The sequence below is a fragment of the Eurosta solidaginis genome, chromosome 1, assembly GCF_040869045.1.
Source record: "Eurosta solidaginis isolate ZX-2024a chromosome 1, ASM4086904v1, whole genome shotgun sequence".
Classification (NCBI taxonomy): domain Eukaryota; kingdom Metazoa; phylum Arthropoda; class Insecta; order Diptera; family Tephritidae; genus Eurosta; species Eurosta solidaginis.
In genome coordinates this window covers 309594999-309619276 of record NC_090319.1, presented here as the reverse complement: position 1 = coordinate 309619276, position 24278 = coordinate 309594999, and the positions used below count along the sequence as shown (strand labels likewise).

Sequence of the window (24278 nt, the reverse complement as noted above, 5' to 3'; positions counted from 1 at the left end):
CTGCCAAACTACGGCTTGCAAAACTTTCAAATTACCTTCTTTGAAAAGTAGGCGTTGCCACGCTTATTGTCCAAAGGCTTACTAATTTTATATTCTACGTCATAAGGTCAACCCACCTACCAAGAAATACACCCGGAGCGCTTGCCAAACACTGCCGAGGGGCGACCCCGTTTAGAAAAATTTTCTTCTAATTTAAAAACCTTATTTCTAAAATTTTGATGTTGCTTTGCCCGGGGTTCGAACCCAGGGCATACGGTGTGGTAGGCGGAGCACGCTACCATCACACCACGGTGGCCGCCCTCAAGTCTATATCTATCTCGATTATTTTATGCCGTTACGGATTACCGTTATGCGAACAAAGTTAATATACTCTGTGAGCTCTGCTCTGTAAGCTCTGCAGAGTATAAAAAAATGTGTCATACTTCTTTATCTAAAACTGCCATTTTAGCCATTAAACATTTTTGATTTATGACCCAAAACATATTTGCTGCTAATACTCAGCACATTTATTTATGCAAATCATATATATTCACACCCTGTAGGGAAAATCTCTAATTCAAAACTAGTACGTTTCTAGTGCATTCGGAACTGCTACCAGTTCGCCCTCTATCTCATTTGCATGCTTTCAACAAGCGAATTGATGGCGATGTCCTAGGCGGTGGAAATTGTCCCCGCTGTATTACCTTTTCTGGAATCTTTTTTCACAGATTATGTATATAGGAAAACCCATTTAGAGTTTCGATGCACTGTTTTGGATTCTCCGAGATTCTCCCCTGAAGGCCTTAGGCATGTTAGATATCAATTGACACAAGTGTAAGTCGCTTGCCATTGTATGAATACTATGCTTGATTTATGTCGAAGACTTCTATGTGTTTTTTTCGTAAATAGAACACTTATCTAATATATATTAAATATGATATTGTGGCGAATGTTGACATCACTAGGCTGTTAGTAAATAATCACGGAACAACAAAAACATGAAGCAGCAACTCTTATGAGCACGTAAACATTAAAGCTAGCAACACTTATGTACAAGGCAGCGAAGAGATATCTCACACACACAGATGTAGCCATCAGCTGAAGTTGTTACTCACACATACACACGCACATAGCTCAATTACCAAGCAGGAGATACAACAGTTCTATAAGGCGAAACGTCTAGACCTTAGAATAAATATGCGGTCGAGGCAGCAGAGAGAATAAAAGCCAGCCCAAGCTGAGTAATAACTAATCAGTTTTGATTTAAACACGCTATTGGTTGTGAAGTATAATTGTGAAGTACTACTCCCAAAGTAATCTAAATAAAAAACAGCTTGCAATACTGAATATCGGAGTGATTTAGTCAACAGTTTAGCGATTCGAATGTTAGGAGAAGTTTGCATAATAATCAGAAATCCAGAATTCGCTACAATATATAAAAACCGAAACTACCGATTTTTGAACTGGAGAAGATCTAATTACTATCGAACTGGTACTTATTTGGTACTTTAGGTCTAGTTCTGTACCAGATATTGGTATCACTAGTTACTTTCTTCCCTACAGGATACATTCTCGTTTTTTTCTAAAGCTTTAGTTTTAGTTGTCTCTTTGCTTCGTCTGTTATTAGCGTTCATTGCTCTTGGCATCCTTTCATAAATTATAAATGTTTTGTAAGCATGACCAAAACTGTCTGAATCATCAATTTCTTATTCGAATTTGATATGACAGTTAAATATTGAGATGGAATACAAAGTGGACAAAAGACGACTATTCAAATTAAACGTATTGCTTGTTTCGATAAACTCAATTTGTGAACTCAATTCGCAGTTATGCAAAATGACAATTAACCCCGATTCAGCTCACGTAGCGCTGAAAACGACGGTAAGTTAGCATCTCCAACAGCAGCACCAAAGGAAATAGGGCGACCATGTTACAAACAAGCAAAATAATGCTTTTTAGCCCATGTTTATGCTTATATATGTATATATTTTTTTTGTCTTACAGCCATTTTGTGGGTACTTAATTTAATCGGAGCGCATGCGCAAATAAATTTGATTAACCATTGTATTTATTCAATAATATAATGCTGATTAGACAATGAATTTTGAACAAAGTGAATATTTAAGTGATTGTTATTTGCATTTAGTTAAAAAAATTATTGATGAGTAAGTATTTTATGAAATTCGGAAATTAAGATATGCACACTTTATAACCAGTGGTAGATCTAAGACTTGAATAAATTAATAAAAAAAAAATTTTAAGTTAAACGGTTTTATTGAAAACAATACTTACATAAAGTAATAATAATACTAAAAGCTAGAAAATATTTAGGTAGGTTATAGGTACTAGACAACACACTCCTCATCAATCTAGGGCGTTGATCAGACAATTAAATAAAGGCGTTGGCCGCGTGAAATTTCTAAAAATGTGAGGCGTAGCATAACCTGATTAAGGTTCAGTTGGTCTTATCTATGACTATCAATAGAAATTTGATGCTTCCAATGCTTTTACTTAATTATCTGATCAACGCCCTAGATTGATGAGGAGTATGATGACTAGTACCTAGGACCTACCTAATTATTTTCTAGCTTTTAGTATTATTATTACTTTATGTAAGCACTGTTTTCAATAAAACCGTTTAACTAAAAATTATTTTTTAATTATTTTATTTAATTGCCAATTATTTCTCATTTTATTTAGTTCATTTAGAAATTCATTATTACACGGACTCTTTCCTGACAATTTGTTACAATCTAAGTCCTAAATACATAATCCTTCCAAAGACTTTGCCCGACTCTACGTCACGTATGCTCGTCCCTCCTCCAACTAAAAAATATTTTGATTTTACTTCTACCGGACTATATGTAATATTTGTTCAAAATATGGACCAAATCGGACCACAAATACGATTTTTTGGAATATCTCGATCCTTGCGCCACCTAGCGGCGATTTTTTCACAGGCCGCGTTCTATTCATGTACGTATTATATGTTCCAAATATGAGCCAAATCGGACCACAAATACGATTTTTTTGAATATATCGATCCTTGCGCCATCTATTTTTTTCATAGATCGCTTTCTATTCATTATTATGTGTTACAAATATGAAAAAAATCGGAACACAAATAAGAAATATTTCGATCTATGCGGCGTTTTTCTTATTATTGCATTGTTATCGGGTTCTGAACTATATTCCAAGTTTTAAGCTTGTAACTTATCGGGAAGTTACTTAAATTTCAATTACAAAATTCGTGCCAGCCAGCCTGTGAAGTCAAGCTAAATAAAACCGTTTAAAAACATAAAAACTTTGTTTGCAATGTAATGTGTTTGTAAAGTAGAGTCTGTACTTCAGCTTCACAAATGTGCTAGGGAAATACTGAAATTGATGTTAAATTATAAGGAATAAGAGCTATCCCGATAGAACGTATATACATAAACATGTTTTATACTACTAATATCTATAACTGTTCAATGGTTCTAAGTTAGCTGTCGAAAAATCAAAAAAAAAGTTCAATGCCTTTAACAAGCGACCACAAGGACATTTTTATAATCCGCATAACAATGTAGAATCAAGTTTTATGCATATTTCACTTTTTATCTCGGTCCTGAATTTTCAGTGAAGTCAATAAATTTCACAAATCGTCGGCTTATGATCAATGCCCTCTATCAGCAAAAACCAAGTTTTTTCGGAGAGCGAGAAACCCCAATTTGACAGCTATATTGTAAATTTCTTATAATATTGTAAAGAATTTCGGGAAATCTTTGGTTATTTTGCAGCTTCTGTTAACTTCCGAATGGCCCAGAAAATTCAATGTGGTCATATTAAATCGTTCCCGATATGGTCGGGCCTATACCTTAATGGATGCTTGCTTCGGGATGTGTCTTCATCGCTTCAACAACAACAAAAATATCAATTAACATGTGCTACTTTTGAGAGCGGGTCTACATTTTCTGCGAATGCGTCGCGCTGGCAAGTCAGAGGCTGTCCCATCTAGATAGGCGGCACAATAGATCTAAATAAATATCGCATATAAAACCTTGACCCAAGTATTACAAAATTTTATGTTTAGGCACATATATAAATATTTTAAAAGCATGTTTCTATTTTTACTTCGACATATACCGCCCCCTATGAATGCAATTTGTCTGTAAAAGTTACGATTTGTTTTTAGTTAAGGTCGTAAACTGTACAAATGCGTAGGATTTGTCCCGTACCAAATGTACTAAACATACACCAATGCAGGTGTGTGTGTACTAAATAGTTAAATACAGAGCTTCCCAATTCCTATGCACTTTTGTTTTTGTTTTGCCTTGAAGAATAGGCACAGATACAAATTCACACTCTGAATATAAAAATAATTTTCACAGAACTCCAATATGCCCGCACATATAAATTCGATTCGTATGAAAGTGCCTGAAATTCATATGAAAGTGCAAAAAAAAAAGCACTTCCATACGAAGCCAAGGCACTTCGGTATGATATTCAAATTTACACTAACAAATTTTTCAACAATATTGTAGCACTGAGACAAATATTAATTAAAAAATTTATTCATTAAGGGGACCATCAACATTAAACATTTAAAATAAATTTTTTTTTAGATTTAAAAAAGTTTCAGTGTACATATAATTTTGTATATGTATTGTGATTTGCACTTCAATATTAAAATTTTTGAACAGCCCTGGACCTATTTAGGTCAAAAAGTCGCAAGATATAGAATTAGCTCCATACTAAAAATGTCATAAACTATTTTTTAAAAGAAATAATAATAATAAATGAAAAGCTGTAAAACAAGCTTTAGTTGAGCTTTAATTCAAAATTTCTTAGCTCGTAATTGGGGTGGCATAGACAAAAACGAGGTGTGTTTCAAATAGTTAAATTGCTGTTGATTGTACATTGTTGCAACTTGCTTCATATTTGGTTTATGTTGTAGCTATTATTGTGGGTTTATATATATGCAGCAATCATGCAAATTTCAATTCATTAATTCACATGTGCGAACAATTGGTTAAATGGGTGTTGTATTGTGCAGGTGGCCACAGTCCGGCCAGAGACAATTGCTCTACTGTGAACTGTGTGTGAAAAAATTTTGAAAGTGTGCAAAGTTTGTTCGTTGTCAACAGCGTCAATAAAAGTACTTTAATGGCTTATCGTTTAATCGTTTCCTTTCACCTTCGACAAATTTGTTGTGACATAGATTTTCCATAGATTTACTTTTAGCTTTAGAAGTTTTCTTTGCTTACAGTTTTCTTATATGCTTGGAATTTTGTAGGTTTTTCGATTTAGATTTTTTATATAAATTTGTTTCTATTCTTTTAACTACAGTTTAATTTGTTGGGTGTTTTATTTTATCTCTCTTTTCTAATTGCATTTGACACGAAATTGTGATTTATTCTAGTATTTTTTCTTCAAGCATTTACTCGAGTATGCTCATTCATATTGACGTTGGCACCACTTGTTTTGCTGCTGTAGTTGTTGTTGTTGTGCTAAAAAGAGGTTGTACGTGTTAACCTTGATTTTGTGTAGCAACGCTGTTTAATTTGTGCACAGATGTGATTATTGAGCTTTTACTACTAACGTTTGCTTTTACAATACGATTGCTAAGGATATTTTATATTATACTAGCAGACCCGGCAGACATTGTTCTGCCCTAAATTTGGCCTATCTGTAAACATTTTAATAAGCTTTTTCCGTCTAACTCTGCGCTCCCCCGTTTTTGTCGCTTCATTTATCTCCATATTCGTCTCATTCTATTTCTTTCTCAGTTTCCTTCTCCTTCTCTCTTTTCTCTTCTCTCACGTTCTTCTCATTCTTATTCATCCCTTATTGCCTGTCCCAGAGGGTCGTATGTATTTTGTTCCAGTCCCAGTCCCAGTCCCACTGCGAGTCTCAGTCCCAGTCCTAATCCGTCTCTGGTATACTTCCCGGAAAAAAGGATCATAAATACTAACATAGGCAAGTTTATATACCAAATTTCAGGCAAATCGAATAGAACGTATGTAAATAGGTATGCGGGTATTATTAATTCATGTCTCTATTTCGGCTTCGCATGCATATTTATCAGTTTTGCCAGGTTGATGCGACTAAATCGAATATCACAATGAAAATTACTTTAGAGCTCTCAGCAACAGCTTTCATTTCATATCCATATTACCCACACATGCTAGGGGTATCCGGGTCCACGTTTTGGCCTATATCTTGAGACCCTAGTCACCAAGCGGTATAATATATTGTTACGAATATTAGCAAAACTAAGGAGTGCTGCCATCTCCAGGCCGATGCTAAGCAGTGACGTGAATTCACATCAATAATTCAATCATTATGTATCTACATAAACGAATCAATAATTGCGTCTACACATATGTACACATTCCGACGAGCAACATTTACATACAAGGCAGCGAGAGATGAGATGTCACACACAGATGAATTTACTTATACGCTTATGTGTGTGCGGGAGACTGTAAACTACAAACTCACATATGTACGTATACGAGCAGCGGAGCGGCAATGCACAAACACATGCATATATCTTATCTGAGTTGTCACAAGAGAGAGCAATAATTTGTGCACGTAGTTGTGGCTGGCGATTTTGTAGCCGAAACAACTAGGAAGTTCTGGAAATCGAAGAGCCTAGAAGTATGCAGCGTAAACTATAAAAGCGGGGCAAGCGAGTAAGAAGTAATTCAGTTTGAGTTGAGCAATCAATGAGTTATTGATTAAGCACGCGATCTGGCGGCCAATAGTAGAGTTTAATTTGAGTTATCAATCAGTTTGGTTACTAAGCCAGCGAGTAGCAAAGTATAAGTGTTATTGTGAAGTACTTTAATAAAGACCATTTTTCCATTATTCAATATTGGAGTTATTTATTCAACAGTTTAGTGATTCGAACTTAGCAGAGGATTGCAAATAAGAGGATTTGCAAGAAATTCGTTACAATTGGTGTCAGAAGAGGAATTGTTGAATAAATTCCAGAGGACAACAAGGACATGGCAAAGTTCAGTGAATTGAAGATCCAGCAACTGAAGAAGGAGTTGGAGAGCCGTGGATTGAATACAACCGGCATTAAACTCGAACTTCAGGCACGACTACGAGAGGCAATGGAATTTGAAGGAATTGACGTGGAAGAGTATATCTTTCATCTTGATGGCGATGAGACAACAAAATTGGAGGAGAAAAATGAATCACCGCAGACAATGGCGAACACAGACTTGAATATGATATTGGCTGCAATATCGGCACAAATGTCCGAAATGTCATCACAAATATCCACCAACATGTCATCACAACTGGAAGAACAAAAGACAAATATAACATCCCAACTGGAATCCCGTATAGCATCCCAACTGGAGTCGCAAGAGATACGTATAACATCTAAGATGGAAGCACAAGAGGAGCGCTTATCATTGCAGGTAGCGCAAATGTCTTCGCAGTTGGAAGCACAGGAAGCAAGGGTGACATCAAAGCTGGAAGCACAGGATACAAAAATTGTGCAGCTCGAGAACAAAATTGATGCTGAGATAGAAGCTTTGAGAGGTCGTATACAGGAGTTGCAATTAAATCGCCCAACAGTTTCAGCGAGTAATCCAAAGGTAAAGACACCATCCTTTGACGGTTCTGTTCCTTTTCAGGTCTTTAAGCTACAGTTTGAGAAGACCGCAGCAGTGAACAACTGGAATGTGGAAGATAAAGTTGCCGCGCTCTTCGTAGCATTGAAAGGACCAGCTGCCGAAATCCTACAGACTATTCCAGAGTACGAACGGAACAGTTATGACGCATTGATGGCTGCTGTAGAACGACGTTATGGAAGCGAGCATAGAAAACAGATATTCCAAATTGAGTTGCAAAACCGCTACCAAAAAGCAAATGAGACATTGCAGGAGTTTGCTTCAGATGTTGAAAGGTTGGCTCATCTCGCAAATGCGGACGCACCCGTGGAATACACCGAGAGGGTAAAAATCCAGAGTTTTATAAATGGCATACGAGACGTGGAAACGAAGCGAGCTACATACGCGAACCCAAAACTGACATTTGCTGAAACGGTATCACATGAATTGACTCAGGAAACTGCCTCCCATTAAGTAAACCAGCATATAAGGCTCATCGTGTAGAAGTAGAAAGGCCAGAATGGGTAGACACAATTTTGGAAGCACTGAAGGGATCTCAACAGAAGAATGCCGGAGTTATTAAATGTTTCAAGTGCGGCAACCCAGGTCACATTGCACGTCATTGCGATCTTGGTCCTAATAGTTCCAACAATGTGGGTGGCCATAAACGCAAAGCTGGAGGAGATGAGCAAAAGCGAGTAAGAGGTAGAGAGCTAGATCCAGCTGTTGAATGCCCTGTGATATCTGTGTCGCAAATTGGTAGAAAATCGAGCAGTCTTAACGTCAGAGGGAATGTGGATGGCAAAGAACGAGTACTGACTGTAGATACGGGCGCATCTCATTCCTTGATCCGATCTGACTTGGTCAACAGGAGAGTAAAACCGTTACCTGGAGCAAAGTTGCGTACGGTCACTGGCGAGTATAACCAAGTTCAGGGAGAAGTGATATGTGAAGTATTGATTGGGAAGGTCATGGTCCTACACAAATTTGTTGTGGCGGAGATTGTTGATGAAGTTATATTGGGAGTGGATTTCTTGGTTGACCATGACATCAAGATCGATATGCAGAGAAGGGTGATGCGTTATGAGAACCAAGATGTGCCACTTAACTTTAGTTTGGAAAAAAGGTTCAGCAGTAATCGGGTACTGGTGGAGAAGACTCGACGAAGGCCACGAAATTCAAAGGTAAAGGTTGATGGAACAAATGGGCCAAACAAATCAAAACCGAAGGTACCTGTGAGAGAAACACTGGCATTGAAAAGCCCTAACGGACGTACTAAAACCAAGAAAGAATGCAATGGTGGTTTCAAGCCAAGGCACACTACTGTTGTGAAGCGTCGGAACGATGCTGATTATGCAAAGCAAATCCGTCCAGCGCAAGCTCTGCGAAGTAGTTCTTCATTGGTCGAGCAACAGAGTGCGAGGGAACGATCGAGGATAATGAGTAGTAAGATGAAACACAGGTACGACAAGGAAAATAATTCGGAAGGTTTCCGGGAGGGAAATTTGGTACTGTTATATAACCCTCACCGGCGGAAAGATGTTCCATCCAAATTTCGGTGCAGTTGGGAAGGCCCGTACAAGGTTGTGAAGAAGATCAGTGATATCATCTACCGCATACAAAGCATTGAGAAACCACGGAGTAGAATAGTGGTACATATGGCGATGCTAGCGGCGTTTAGATTGGGAGATTTGTCTGATCGGGACGATCAGACTTAGGTGGAGGGCAGTGTTACGAATATTAGCAAAACTAAGGAGTGCTGCCATCTCCAGGCCGATGCTAAGCAGTGACGTGAATTCACATCAATAATTCAATCATTATGTATCTACATAAACGAATCAATAATTGCGTCTACACATATGTACACATTCCGACGAGCAACATTTACATACAAGGCAGCGAGAGATGAGATGTCACACACAGATGAATTTACTTATACGCTTATGTGTGTGCGGGAGACTGTAAACTACAAACTCACATATGTACGTATACGAGCAGCGGAGCGGCAATGCACAAACACATGCATATATCTTATCTGAGTTGTCACAAGAGAGAGCAATAATTTGTGCACGTAGTTGTGGCTGGCGATTTTGTAGCCGAAACAACTAGTAAGTTCTGGAAATCGAAGAGCCTAGAAGTATGCAGCGTAAACTATAAAAGCGGGGCAAGCGAGTAAGAAGTAATTCAGTTTGAGTTGAGCAATCAATGAGTTATTGATTAAGCACGCGATCTAGCGGCCAATAGTAGAGTTTAATTTGAGTTATCAATCAGTTTGGTTACTAAGCCAGCGAGTAGCAAAGTATAAGTGTTATTGTGAAGTACTTTAATAAAGGCCATTTTTCCATTATTCATTATTGGAGTTATTTATTCAACAGTTTAGTGATTCGAACTTAGCAGAGGATTGCAAATAAGAGGATTTGCAAGAAATTCGTTACAATATTACTCTTTACTAAAGCACTCATCAGCAGCTTTCATTTGATATCCATATTATATAAACACATTCTGGGGGTACCCGGGTCCACGTTTGAGCAAAATCACACATTTTAGCCTTTCCTTTTATATATAAAGATTTTTATTTTTCACACTTCACTATAACATTAAAACGAAATGCAGATATTCGTTGCTTTTGAAATTCGGCTCAAGAAATTGCACATGGAACAACTAAAGACTCTCCTGAATTAAAAAAAAAATGTCTTAGTACTTCTAAATCGCGGGCCCCCTCAGAAACCCTGGGTCCGTGGGTAATCCCCCCAAAAATTTGCAATAAAATAATATTGCGACTATAAACTGAGATATAACCTATCCTATATTTCAAGTTAGATCAAACTACACACGGGGTGCAAAACAAATTCAAAATCGGTTCAGTAGTTTAGGAGTCCATCGCGGACAAACAATGTGACACGTGATTTTTAAACGGTTTTATTTAGCTTGACTTGACAGGCTGGTTGGTTGGCTGGCACGAATTTTTTTGTAATTGAAATTTCAGTAACTTCCCGATAAGCTACAAGCTTGAGACCTGGAATATAGTTCAGAACCCGATGACAATGCAATAATAAGAAAAAATCGCAGCTAGGTGGCGCAAGGATCGAGATATTCACGAAAATGGTATTTGTGGTCCGATTTGGCTCATATTTGGAACACATGAGACATACATGAATAGAAAGCGACCTATGATGTCCGATTTAGCTCATATTTGGACAAATATTACATACAGTCCGGTAGAAGTGACATCAAAATATTTTGGAGTTGGAGTAGGGACAAGCATACGTGGCGCAGAGTCGAGTAAAGCCTTTGGAAGGATTATGTATTGACTACTTAGATTGTAACAAATTGTCAAGAAAGAGCCCTTGTAATAATGAGTCGCTAAATGAACTAAATAGAATGAGAAATAATAGGCAATTAAATAAAGACTAAAAACTCGAAAATAAAATAATTAAAAAAAATTTTTTAAGTTAAACGGTTTTATTGAAAACAATACTTATATGAAGTAGTAATAATACTAAAAGCTAGAAGCTAGTCACGCGCCCAACGCTTTTATTTAATTGTCTGAGCAACACCCTAGATTGATGAGGAGTGTGATGACTAGTACCTAGGACCTACCTAATTATTTCTAGCTTTTAGTATTATTATTACTTTATGTAAGTATTGTTTTCAATAAAACGGTTTAACTTAAAAATTTTTTTAAATTATTTTATTATATATATATATTTTTAAATATTTTATTTTACTAGGATTTCAACGCCTATGTGCAATATTACCCCTACTTGGTTGCCACTTCGAAAGCGATCTACCTTAACATTTGTTTGAAGAACGGTCTAATTCAGATATTTTATTTTATAAACAGCCTGTCCCATCTAAATAAACGATCAGAAGTTAAAACGAGATTTATATTATATTGTAACGATTTTTGGTGTATTCCTGATTATTTGGCAGCTTCTGTTAAGGGTCGAATCTCTAAACTGTTGAATAAATAACTCAAATATTCTTTATTTACACTACTGATGTAGTAGTACTTCATAATTACAATACTCGCTTTCTTCAATTATAGCGTTTAAAATCAAACTGATTTATTATTCCTCAGCTTGTACTGCTTTTTTACTCTCAGTTGCCTCGTTCACCTATTTTTCCTAGGCTCTATTCTTTTAAAGAATAGCCTTCTCGAACAGCTGATTATTTATTTCTCCTTTATGTATCTGGTATTCACTTTTGTCTTCTAATTATATGCGTGTGTATGCGTGAGTAAGAACTGTTACCCTTTGGTAATGACTACATGTGCGTAGTGTGTAGTGTGCTGCTTATGTGTGTGTGAAAAATTCTCTTCGCTTCAAGCTGGTGGTTATATTTGTGAAATAATCTTCGTTGCCTTCTATGGATGTGTGTATTTAATTACATAGTAACCTTGCACATGGTTCCTTCTCTTTACTACTCTCTCTTAGGTAAGCTTACTTTAGTTATAACTTTTAGAAAACTTTGCACTCGTATTTTGCTAAAATACTTCCTTTCTACTCCAACTTATCGTGCTTATCGTAACGTTTAATCTAGTCAAATTTTAATTGTTAGTTCTTAAGCTTGCTGTTCTTTGAATTCTGAAACAAAGTTTAGGTTTTGTTTGATATTCCAACGTTAAAGGCACTCGATCACGACTACATTATTATATGGCCTACTATTGTTGTGTAGCATTTATTTACCAGCAGCACAGTGACGCATCGAAATTGCTAGGTTAGGTTAGGTTGAACTGGCCGGTCCATGAGGACCTCACATAGACTGAATGAGTCCGTATTGTTGCCAAAAGTTTGTTTTAACGACCAAACCGAAAACCCCTATCAAAAACCAGGACCTATGTTATAAAATAACTCAGTCCTCTTTGCAAATACTAGAAGCTTTCTAGGACTTAAGCCACTTGCTGCTTCTAGATCTGACAGCTGTATCACTTTTAATAGCTGGAGTATGGAGCCTGACAAGCGCAGGGCATGAGCATAAAACGCTCTCGATCGTTTTCTCCTCAAACCCGCACTTCCTACATCTGCTATCACTAACCAAGCCTAACTTAAAGGCATGTGACGCCAGAAGGCGGTGTCCAGTCAGAGTCTACAGTCCTCTCGTTTTAATGATAGAAGCAACTTTGATGTCTAAGGTTGTTAGACCTACACATAATCTTCGACACTTTACAGCCCTGCGCTTGAACCCACGCCTTTCCCGCTTGGTAGATCATGTGTACCTCTCGCCTTCTCTTAATCTCGCCCAGTCTAATTGGAACGTATACGGAGCAAGCTTCAAGGGATCTGCCCTTTTTAGTTCATCTGCTTTTTCATTCTCATCTATTTCCATATGCCCTGAGACCCAATATATTTCATATTTCATATCTTTATTAAGTCAAATGGTAACAACCTTACTGACTAGATTACAGGTTAACTTAGTACTAGTTTAACAATTTTAAAGTAAGATTTACTGAGATAAGTAATAGGACTCAATGCGTGCCTTAAACAGAGACCTTGGCATGGCAAAGTTCAGGTCAAGGCTTCTGGATAGGCGATTAAATTCTACAAGACCTCTTATAAGAGGTGTGAAACTGAAGTAATTCGAACGCAGCACTTCAACGCGGAATGTACTGTGAAAGCGGAGAGCTCTGTTAGGGACATTGAAATTCAACTGCCCAAGTGGTTCTGAGCAGTCAATGGTACCGGATATTATGTCAAAAATAAACATTACGTTTTGAACAAGACGTCTAACTTCAAGTGGCAAGACATTGATAAGCATGCATCTTGCATTGTAGGGTGGCAGGGGATTAACAAAGTGCAGAGGTTGAAGAGCAAATCGTATGAACTGGCGCTGAATTCTTTCAATTCTTAAAGAGTGTGAGGAGTATATGGGATTCCAGATGACTGATGCATACTCTAACTTGGAACGCACTAAGGCATTGTATAAGATTTTCATGGTATATGGGTTCTTGAAATCCTTGGCATATCGTCGCAAGAAAGCTAAGTTGGCATAAGCCTTTGGTATGAGAAAGTTTACATGATTACAAAAAGTAAAAGATGAGTCAAAAATTACGCCAAGATCGCGAAACTCATTAATTGACGCAAGAGTTACATTTGAAAGCGAGTACGCGAATGAAACCACATTCGTAGACTTAGTATACGTCATGTGGCAGCATTTACTAATATTGAGTCGCAGATTATTTTGACAAGCCCAATTATTTATAGCATTCAGATCTTCTTGCAGACGCAATGCATCAGAAGTACAGGAGATTCTCCGAAAGAGTTTTAAGTCGTCAGCATAAAGCAAATAATTCGAATAGTTTATGCATGAGCCAACATCATTAATAAACATTAAGAACAAAATAGGACCAAGGATGCTACCTTGTGGTACACCCGAAGTTGCTGAGAATTCATAAGACTTAGTTCTCTCGATTTCAACAAAAGATATTCTATTTTCCAAATAGGACTTCACCCACGACAGAAAGCTTGAGTGAAAGCCCTTGTTTTCAAGTTTCCACAGAAGTAATTTGTGCGAAACTGTGTCAAAAGCCTTGGAAAAATCCGTATATATGGTGTCAACTTGACATCCATCCTTAAACGCAGAGACACAAAACTGGGAGAAAACAGCCAGATGTGTAGCAGTCGAACGTCCCGCAATGAAACCATGCTGACATGGATCGACTATTTTATTTATAGCGAATGATACTTTGTTTTTAACTACCTTTTCAAAAAGTTTTGAACATGTTGACAGTTTGGATATTGGCCTATAATTCTTTACTTCATTTTTATTGCCTGACTTGAAGATAGGAGTGATAGACACCAGCTTCCAGCGATCAACAAAAACTCCAGACGATAGCGAAATATTGAAAATGTGGCACAGTGGCACACAAAGAGAAATACTACACTTCTTAAATAAAAAAGAGGACAATCCATCAATATCATTTTTGATTGAGGTCTGTAAGGAGGATATACCCAAGATAATATCGGTCTCAGACAAGGACAGAGACCCAAAGTCTAAAGGTTTGGGGCTATCAGTAAGATACCTGTTATCAAATTTATCGGCCTCAACAACAAACGTAGATTTGAAAAAATCAGCAAAAAGATTTGCCGAATCGACCAAACTGTTGGAGCAAATGTCATTAAATTTGACACAGGTAGGTATATTAGAACAACCTTTCTTTGAACGAACATAGTTCCAAAAAGATTTAGGATTAACTTTCAACTCATCTTCAACTCTAGAAACGTATTTGTTGTACAAAAACTTATCAAGAACATTGAACTGCGTCATATAGGAAGTATACTGATCTTTAAAAACAGTATCTTTGGTATCCTTGTATAATTTAAAGTACTTATTTCTTTGATTTTTCAACTTTGTCAACCTAGTATTGTACCAGGGTAGTTTGTGAACTTTAATTGGTAGGAGAGAAAGATTCCTACTGAATATGTCAGCCATCTTTACCAGAAAAATGTCGAAACATTCAGTTGCATTTTTAGCAAAGAAAAAAGATGTCCAGTCTATTTCAGATATGAGAGAGTTTAAGGATTCGTAATTTGCATCCTTAAAGTTATAGGCGCGCTCATTATTATTTATATTGTTTTTCGGCACTAGGTCGAAGAATTCAGTAGATAAATATAGGGCTACATGATGCATATCTGATTTATATATAGGAAACACACATTCAGTCAAGTGAGTTATGAGGTTCTCATCGACAAAAATTAGGTCCAAAATATTGTTTACTGGTTCACGAAACTGTTAATCTGAATTAAATTGGCACTAAAAAGGGTGTCTAAGAAATTAATCTCATGGGGATGATGAACATTAGTAGGAGTTAAGATATTATCTTCTAGTAATTTCGACCAAACAACCTTGCTGAGATTAAAATCTCCCAGGACGCAAAAATTACTATCAACATTATATTCATATAGGTCAAATATATTATTAACATGAGCAAAGTAGAGCAAATCTGTGCTGCAAGGCGGAATGTAAGAAACGCAGATAAATAAATTGCCAGAAGGCCCAGTAATACAGACACAAAGCTGGTCCAAGAGAGAGTCATCGTTAGAAAGCGGCACAAAAGAAGAGAGAAGAGAACGCCTTACAGCAATTAACACCCCACCACCTCTGAGACGCCCTGTTTTGATAGGGTCTCTATCCTTTCGATAAGTTTGAAACAGACTATGATCAAAAAATTCTGAGTCAGAGAAGTCATTATTAAGCCAAGTCTCAACAATGACGTAGACATCATAGCCGCACCGTGAAGTGGCTAAAAATATATCTTTAGATTTCGTTCTCAACCCAGATATATTCTGATAATAGATATTTATACTTTTTTTAATATTACCGCATATAGCTAAGGTTTTGCAGTTGAGCCCTGTGCTTTTTGAAAAAAAAGGAATGGTTTAATTTTGACGTCCGATGGCCATAGCGAAGACTCAAGAAGCTTATTATATATTGAAGGCGCGACTCCAAGTTTAAAATTACATCTTGATAACAAACTCGAGTCTGCATCTTTCTTTATTAATTTAAAACAATGAATTAATGAAGGCGAGATGTTTGCATTATGTGAGACATAGTCGACAATATTGCTAGCGTTTACCGTCGGCTTAAAAGACGACAAATGCAACCATTTCAATCGAACAGCTAAGCTAAGATTTGCGTTTGAATTGCTACCTACGACAATGGTGGGTGCTTTTATGAACTTATTTGAAGTATTATTAATATTGTTAGATGCTAAGCTAGAATTATTAATAGATGTTAGGTTAGTAGCGACTGATCCCTGACGGCCAAAAGCTACAACCCAGGAATACCCAGTTTTATTATTGGCAGGTGCAGCAGAACTGATATTTGCATCACTAGTAGAACAAGCGGCATCGCCACTAAAAGAACTGGGTGAGGAAGACAAATCAACAATAGCACAATGAACATTTGGCACAGCTGAGTTGTTGTTAGTGCTATCATCTGCTGGTTGTTTTGTATTTTCAGTCGTATCATCTTCGCAAGTTGATTTGCTTGTTACGCCTGACTGAATTGCTTTTGCATTTTCGAGAGAGGCTGCCTGTATTGTTTTCGCAGCCTTAACAGCTTTCGAGTTAATTTTGCTTGTAGAGCCAGCCAACTCATTGCCTTTGCCTTTGCCCCTTTTTTTGTTGTAGGCTGTTTTGTTATTGCAGATTTTGTTTGCTTATTGCTGTCCGCAGCACTAGTGAGAATGGATTTGATATCACTAGCAACTGTAGCAACAATACTGCCAAGATTTTTCATTTCAGAACTCATCGTAGAGATTATACCATTTTTATCTTCTATGACTGAGTATAATGAGCGGATTTCAGCTGATAAAGAATCACACTTTAGTGATAATTGAGAGTTTTCACATTTTAGAGCATCCATGGTCGATAGTATATCAATTCTAAATAATCTTTTTTACTCATATCGAAACTATCTCGGTACCAATATGAAATAATCTCAGGATTACTTCGAATTATTTTCGCATCCATTTCGGGACTATTTCGGGATCACTGAAAGACTATTTTCGGAATCAATTCGATACCAATTTGAAACAATTTCTCCATCATTTCTAGAATATTTTCGGAATCATTACGAGAGTACTCCCAGACCAATTTGGAACAATTTCAAAATCACTTCGGGACTATTTTTGGAATTATTTGTGACCATTTGGGGATCAATTTCAGGATCAACTTGTTACTATTTTCTGAATAACTTGGGGAATATTTTGGGACTAAATTAAAGATCGCTTCTGGAATGTTTTCGAAATAGTTTCAGGACCATCTCCGGAACAAATTGGAAAATTTTCAGAATCACTTCAGCATTATTTTAAATGTCATTTTGACAGTACGGTCCGGAACAATATTAGGATCACTTGAATATTTAAGGTATCAATTTAGGGCAACTTCTAAACGATGTATTTCGAAGCTATTTTATTACTGTTATGTGATCTCTACGGGAATATCTAAGGTTTTATTTCGGAAAATTTTAGGTATCATTTTGGGAAGTGATACAGAAATAGCTCCAAATTGGTTACGAAATAGTCTCGAAATAATTTCGAAGTGATCCTGATATGAACCTCAGTTCAAAAATGAGTTCAGAATAGGCTCGAAATGATACAGAAGCTGCCCCGAAATGATACAAAATTAATCCCGAAGAAATCCTGCAACAAGTCTTTAAATTATTTCGAAATTCTGTAAGCTATCTCGCAATGATCTTGAAACGATCCTGTTACTGCCCCGAAATTATGCAGAAGTTGTCCGAAAATTATACCTAAAATTAACCCTTAGTGATCCTGTAACATATTTTATATGGTGGCGAAGCAGGCTCGAAACGATCATTTAACAACCCTTAAATTACTTCGTCATAGTCTTTAAATGATCCTAAAACAATTCCGAAATGTTCACGAAACAATTCCGAACCAGACCCAAAATTATCAAGAATACACGATACACTGCACTTTTACAGATTGCTTATAAGTTTATCAACTCTTAGTGAATTTACGCTGGGAGTTTTTGACACAAGTTCTGATATAAGGCGTTTGTCAAAAGTTTGCTGAGATAATGCGCTTTGGAAGCGTCAGCAAAGAGTGGGTGTCGATTTAATGCTACTGCTTGTATTCAATTTGAGTTTTCATTAAGTATTCAAGAATATTTTATGTTCTCATTACAGCACATACATACTTAAGCCACTATCATCTACAATTTAATAACATATGTGAGTATATGACACAAATATAGCTCAGTTTCATAGTAAAAACTTAGGGATAAATACATACAAATAGAAATGCGCACATCTCATGTAAATATATTTAATCGGTGTGAAACATAAGCTCGATTTACAAAATCCCAAAATTTGGAGTCCCGAAATATCTTCTTAGACTCGACCCAACCCCCTATACACATAATCTCGATAAGAGACAATGTATTTATAAAAACATGGCATAAACACCGACAAAATGCACTAATTGTTTCCTAAATTTTCGTAAATCGATGTATATGTTTATGTTCTGGATTGTGTCTTGATTGTACATTACACCACGTGAAGTTATCGCGAATTATGTCCTGAGTGAATATATAATGAATAATAATATTATTAATATATTCTGGTCTCGATTTTTTCGCTGCTTTTTGTTGTGCATATAGTGTATTGTCGATGTTTCTTAAAATTGTCCGAGTTACTTGTCGTCGGTATTCTATAAGTCAGGATTATATGGTACAACATTAATTAGTGAACGCTTTTTTGGAAACCCCCAAAAAGTTTGTATCTCTTCTAATTTTTCTTTCATTTATTCTAAAAGCTTACAAAGTGACTGATGAATATTATCATTCTTAAATAAGGGTGTTCCGCGCGGCAAGTCCCACTTCTTTTTTTCTTATTCTTGTAACTAAAATTAGACTCCCCGTAGATTTTGGGAAGTCTTAGCGATGTTCAAGGGAATTTTCCGGATATTGCACCAGTACGCTTCGTAAAATAGCACTTTGAGGGTACTTGCCCTATTGGCCACCCTAGAAACGAGCCTTCACTACAATTTTTGCCTATGCATTAGTAATAGACGAACTCTCATTATAAGTCCATGTTGCGTACGGTTGCGGTAATCGGGAGCTTCAGATGCTGGCGAATAGGATTAATGTCTGAAAATTCTACAAAAATTCGGGCGATGACAGAAATTCTCAAGACCGGGACAGATTCCTGCAGGAAGTGATCTGATAAATGCCGTACAGAGCGTGCTTAAGTTGCGGAGGGAACACTTCTCCTCAATGTCAGTTAGCGAGGGAACAGATGAACCCGATAGCCCAATCGCTGATGATAGAAAACATGTTCCGGAACCCGGCTGTGATGAAGTGATAATGGCAATATCCCGGCTAAAACATCAGAAAGCACCAGGTAATGACGGAGAGGCGAAGAGGTGGTAAAGAGCATGCATCAACTCCTATGCAAAATATGATCGGATGAGCGCATGCCTCCAGATTGGAATTTAACTATACTCTACCCAATCCACAAAAAAGCCGATAGTGTGATCCCCCCAATTACCGCGGGATCAGCCTGCTTAATATCGCGAATAAGGTTCTGTCTAACGTACTGTGCGAAATACTGAAGCCCATGGTTCACAAGATGATTGCAGCTTATCAGTGCGGCTTTAGACCTGGTAAATCTACTATCGATCAGATCTTCGCGATGCTCCAGATCCTCACGATAAGATAATCGGCAGTCGCTGTATTTTCTTTGAGTTCAAAGCAGCATTTTACAGTGCGAAAAAAGCTGCTTGCATGGTGCTATGTCTGAATTTAAGCTGCCTGCAAGGTTAATAAGGCTCTGCCAAATGAAGTTGAGCAATACTACCAGCTCCAGCTCTTTCGTGAGATTTCTTTAACATATTATAAGAGCATACAGTTACGAGAACAAGACGAAGTACTTGCTAGCATTCTTGAGCTTTACAGCTTCGCTTGGGCGGTTAAGCGCCAGTTATTGATGATGAGATGATACACTAGTGATTGAGTCAGTTAAAAAAATACGGGGAAGATATGTAAATACGAACATTTTAAAGCCACTTTCTGAGCTTCATTCTACTGTAACCATCACCGAAAGCAAAGTTATAATAACCCTACAAAAAATTATATGATTATTAAAGAGAGTGATCTGCGACCTCTCTCTATTTTGTCTTCATTGGTGTATAATTGATCCCCTCTAGTTCCTTTTGGACACAGTTGGGACTAGTCAGTATGAAACTTATGCAGCCAATTTTAAGAAACAATAAAAAAACGGAACAAAATGGGTAAAAAAGGTATAAAAAAAATCAATAATATAAAAAAAATTTATGGAACTGAAACGATTTATTTCTTAACTATCGGGAGCCGCATACCGAGCCTAATATACCAGTATCCCAAGTTTCGTTATCGCAGGATATGTTTCTGTTACATTTTTCTACAATACAGCACTATAAAAGATATATTATCCTAATGTACTAATGTAAATTCTAATAATTGAAATGAAAATCAAATAGCAATTTGACTCCTTATTGATAAGAAAAGGGACTAGTCTTCATATGTTCCCATATGGGTACAAATGGGATTGGTCCTATCGATCCCTTTAAGTTGTAAATGGGTACAATTAGTCTCTTTGTAGGACATGCTCAAATAACAGGGAACAATTCAACTGATACAAAGAGATCAAAACTGGCATTGATCGCATTGTCCTTTGCGACTCACCCGGATTCATCCTAGACTAATCGCATTTTTTGCAGGGAAGTGTCTAGTGCCACCATAACAACGACATAATTGATATAAAATCTATAATCCCGTAATAATAATGTGCTGCCTTGTATCTTATAATCGCTTACACAATTTCTCTCTGGGTATGTGAAGCACTTACAGTCATACCTATAAATGCTGAATTAACTGACTTTTGCAATGTATGTATGTATATTCATTCACATTGCATTTATCTATCTATGTATGTATGCATGTAAGTATATATTTTTATATCTTTTCGTAGACGCATAGGTAAATATGTACATATCGCACACTAACTACAAAAGAGTCACAACTTAAAATTTTTCAAAATCGGGTTTTTTCCATAAACCAATTCACAGTACACATCTCTAACTGCCCCTTAAATTTTGTTGTCATTATTTTCTTCTTTAACTGGAAAATTACCGTTATGTCAGTTTTGGTGTTGATTGCATCGCTTGCGCTCTATCAACTAAAGAGTACTATTTTTAGTTGTGTTAAGAACAAGTGAACAATTTTTTTACGCATAAAGTTATTATTTTAAATTCTGACTATCTTGTTGCAAAAAACTTTTAACTTTGTTGTGTATTAATTAAAATTGTGTCTTTTCATACGTAAAGAGTAAGTGAAGTTGCTGGTATTATTGTGAAATGTGCCTTTTTGATGAAATAGTTGTGAATGTACGAGTAGTAGTTTTCTTAGAAATAGTCATAATTCAAAATTGCTACATATTTTGCCCGTAAACAAATAATTACAACAAAATTTCGTCAATTCATTTTATAATAAAGGTCTCCTTCTTTGTAAAACTGGATTTGAGTACCTATAACATTACATACGCTTTCACATAAACCGTTTTTCTTCTCTACTGAACATTTACAATTCCACAAGTTGTGACTCTTTTGTAGTTAGTGTGCGATATGTATGCTTTCAAGTTATTTTTGCGTAAGTAAAAGCATTGCTTAATTACAAAACTTGCTGCTACAAGGAATAATTTCACTTTTCGTTTAATATTGCATTAATGTGAGGGTGTGCAGCATGTAAATAGGGCAAATTTGTAGAATTTTGAATCGACATTATTATACATACATATACTTGTGCATGTTTGTATCGACTTATAGTGCATATGCATATGTATGTATGTGTATTCATAGAGGCACGAATAATTGCCTGCTAATAACTTGAGGTGATTTAGTGATCAAAACCAGAAGCAATTAGTAAATTAACTTAAATATACGAGAATATGTTTTTTATGCTAATGCTATAAAGATTCATTCTGAACTCGTTTCTGTTGGGTGTAGTCTGAAATGGTGAAATGATTGCAGCATATGACGACAGTGTTTTCATTGCAAGTTTCTGGGATATTATGGGCACCGGAGACGTTCATGCATAATGCACGAAGCTTTATGTGTATTAGTGCAGTCGTTTCACACGTACTTGTTGTCGGATTTTGCATGATTAAAATCAGAAAATTTTGATTTTTCGCTTTGCGTGTGCGCGTTGCAGTCTGCATGACATGCAGTGTGTGCTGACATTCGTAATGAGCAAGTGTGCGGAAGAAAATCAAGTGCTGTGCAATACAAGGGCGGCCTTAAGTTTGGAATATTAGCTGTGCCTTTTTTTTTACATCTATAGACGTTTACGCTTAAACTTTATATGGACTGCTAAGCGTCAAACTTTATTTACTCTTCTGAAATTTCTGCGCATAAAATTAGTACTACTAACTTTCAATACGCAGTATACTCAGATGCAACTGAAATATGTGTCTATGTTTCACCTCTACACTAATTCTATGTATCACCTCTACAAATGGTGGGTATCCACTATTCATCCCAACCGATTCAGCTATATTTTATAAACTATGGCCACCAGAGATTTGTGTCTGTGCTTTTCGGTACAACATGTTCTGTAGCTAGTTGCCGGTAGATGGGTCTTCTAAGCATTGTCTAAGTGAGGATAAAAGTTTTTTTACGCGAAAACGTAAACGTATATCCGTGTAAAAAAAAAAAAACACGGCTATGTACGTTCGCACGCTACGAACACTAAATTCAAATGGAGCATAACATTCTTTTGCACCCGGCACCCACACATATTCACTGCTGGCCAGCAAATGCTGGTGTGTCCCGCCGTAGCTTTATTCGTGTTTTTTACATATATATACAACGGCATTCGCGTGTAAAAAAACGGTTATCATTTTCTGCGCATCAATTTCTTAAGTGTACACTAAGCAGTCCGTATTAAGTGCTTATGTATATACATGAAAAAATACACAACTATTGTCAATTTCAAATTCAATACCAGAATACCAACAACACATGTACGCTTTAAAATTTATATGCCCTTAGTCACAAAAATTGTTTTATCAGACGAATAAAACTTAAAGCTTACTTTAGAAAATCATCCTTGTTCTGTCTGTGTAACCATTCTGCAAGATGTAGTTATTTGTTTTTTGTACATTTCTATTAATTTTAAGAAGGTGTTTTTGTTGTTCTTGTTTTATTCATTGGGTTTTGGGGCAGGCATAAGGAAAAGATTATTATTCCGCTTAATGACCACTTCAGAAGTTGTAAAGATGTAACTATCAAAGAGCGCTTGCTGTGTAGATGCCCGACCCTAGCTAGAACACCTCTACAATACGTTAGCTCCTTTACGGAAAGTATGGGCAGATTGTCGGAAATAGGTCTCACAAATATTTTTGATTTTGTAAACAACTCACGCTGTTATAGTACTATCCGATGTAACATTTACTAAGTTGAGATGATTTTTATGGCATCAAAATGGCTTTTTATTAGCTACTTGGGCCACCTGGCTCGCAGCCATTATACTAACCCTACTGGTATCATGAATCGAACCTGGGGTCTTCGATATGATATATCAGCACACTTTCTTTGTATCATGGTAACCCTCAGAACTTATACCTTATTCTCTCTCTCAAACCCACTTCCCTCTCTCCTTCATCCCTATCTCCTTAGAACCTTAACCCCAACAACTGCACATAGTTTATCTCTCTCTCGGGAGCCTTCACCCTCCATTTCTCTAGTTTCGATCTTTCCCTCTTCATTTTCATCCACGAATATTTTCTCCTGTTTCTTTGTTTCTTACTCCCCTCCAACTTCATCGCTTTCATCTGTTCGAGGTACCTCCCTCTCATTTTCTTACTCATTTGTAAGAGAGTTGCATAAGTATGCAATTTAACTGTATTTTTACGAACATTTATAAAACATTCATATGTATGTATGTTTAAATGTAAAAGAAAATTAATTTTAACTCATTAATCTGCAGTTGCATAAGATATTAATGAGTTGATAAATGGATGAATGACTGTGAAGTATACGGCATAAATGAGATTAATTTGATAAGTAAATAAAAAGGCAAGAAGATACAGGCTTATAAAAAGAAGATTAAAAAATTTCAAACAGTTACGACACGCGTTACCTAAACAGCGCTTAAGCTACTTAAACATATGTGAATGAATATATTTGTA

At 36.6% G+C, this 24278-nt stretch overlaps 1 protein-coding gene across 4 annotated transcripts in view; it reads left to right on the top strand.

Annotated features, from left to right (window-relative positions):
• Positions 1-24278, top strand: part of LOC137237621 (serine-rich adhesin for platelets) — a 248678-nt gene that overhangs the window by 112526 nt on the left and 111874 nt on the right. Inside the window, exon 1 of one of the 4 annotated variants that reach the window (XM_067761483.1) lies at positions 18240-18284. The exons of the other annotated variants lie outside the window; for them this stretch is intronic. The gene's annotated coding sequence lies outside the window, so the exon portion shown is untranslated. Of the gene's footprint in view, positions 1-18239; positions 18285-24278 lie in introns of those variants that run through there. 4 annotated transcript variants of the gene reach the window in all.